Raw genomic sequence first — 1,562 nt, 5'->3', positions numbered from 1 at the left:
CGCCCGCGCCTTGCCAAGCCCCGCAGCCTGCCAGGGTCACCGCTGCTCCGTCCCTCTGCCCTCCTGGCTCGGCAATGATCCAGGATGAGCCTTGCACAGAGCAGCCGCTGGGTGCTCCGAACAAGCCAGAGGGAAAGAAGGGAGGAACGGGGACAGCATTCACCCCGGTGCTGCTCCACAGGGAACAGGAGCCTGTGGGCTGGCGAAGGGGTGGGCTCGGAGAGGGACCACGGTCGGGAGCGCAAGGGACGAGGGGGAACCTCGCGGTTGCCCTGGCTGGAGCGTGGGTTTGTGCCCAGTGAGGCTCAGCTGGAGGTCAGGCACGCCAGCGCTCAGCCGTCCTTTTCACCCAGCTGCATTTAACCTTTGGGGGCCACTGCCCCGTGCTTCCCTCCCGTGCTCCCGGCTCCTCAGCTCACCGCTGCTTATAACAGTCACCGAGCTGCCAACGCCACAGAATCACAGTTTTTCAGGAAGACAGTTCCTGCCCGAGAGCCCCAAATGAGCACCTTGCACAGGCAGGGCTATATTTCAGCTGCACTGCGGAAGGGTTTTGCAGCCTTTCGGAAGCGCTGTGTCCTGTCCAGTTCCAGGGCAGAGCCGGGCTGCAGGACCCGTGCTGGGACAGCAAACCCAGAGCCCTGCGGCCGCTGCAGCAGATCTTTCTGAGGAGCCACTTGGAGCAGGATATGAATCAGAGAGCAGGGAGAGAGGCACCCGCCGGGCTCAGGAAGGGTCCCTGTGTGCTGAGCTGCTCCCCCCAGATGCTGGAAAAAATATCACAGCAGAAAACAACCAAAAAAACGCTACAACTGGGTCTGCCTGTGCTGAGCTACATTCCAGCACGGAGCTGGGGAAGACCAGTCTGGGCAGGGGATCCCTCCTGGGGAGCAGCACACCCCGGCAGAGCACAGGGAGAGCTGACAGGGTTAAAGCCACAAGTTGGATTCAGTAAATGAAAGAAAACAATTTTCCTGTATGCTAAGCGAAGCAGATGAGATGCACTCAGCTTCTATTTAGGGCAGCAGCAAAATTAGCAGCGGGCCAGAGAGGAACACTGGCAATGTGGGAGCTGATGGGGAGGGGAAAAACCCCTCTCGCCTCCTTCCACGTGCAGATCCGCTAATGAATCCGCGGCTCAGACGGACCCTCTGAACCAGCACCAGTTGCACTGTGGCACTCGGAGCTTGCTCGGGCTTGAACCGCGGATGAACTGCATCTCTCAGCTCTGCTGTGCTGGCTGGCGTGACCCACATTTCAGGCTAGAGGAGGAAGCCGGCTCATTCACACCAAACCTCCCTCCAGCTTCCCCGCAGCCACACAGTAAATCCGAGCAGTCGCGGGGCTGCGGGAGAAGTTTTCCCTTGCGGGGAGCAGCCGGGCAGCACTGGTCAGAGCCCCCAGCTCAGGGCTCGCCCCCAGCAGAGACCAGCTCCCCTGGGGCGCGTCCTGCCAGGGACCCTGCGATTTCCCGTGTGGGGGTCTCTGCACAAAACATGCCTGGGAGAGGAAAGGATGAGAGAGAATCAGTGGGAAGAGCAGCCAGTGGACGGGACGCGGGG

The 1,562-nt window shown here is 61.0% G+C and overlaps 1 protein-coding gene across 1 annotated transcript in view; it reads right to left on the bottom strand.

Annotated features, from left to right (window-relative positions):
* GPSM1 (G-protein signaling modulator 1) overlaps nucleotides 1-1,562 on the bottom strand; it is a 51,150-nt gene that overhangs the window by 2,966 nt on the left and 46,622 nt on the right. The window lies entirely within an intron of this gene.

This window comes from Pterocles gutturalis, unplaced genomic scaffold (genome assembly GCF_000699245.1).
Source record: "Pterocles gutturalis isolate BGI_N339 unplaced genomic scaffold, ASM69924v1 scaffold10211, whole genome shotgun sequence".
Classification (NCBI taxonomy): domain Eukaryota; kingdom Metazoa; phylum Chordata; class Aves; order Pterocliformes; family Pteroclidae; genus Pterocles; species Pterocles gutturalis.
This window is presented reverse-complemented; position numbering and strand designations above follow the sequence as displayed.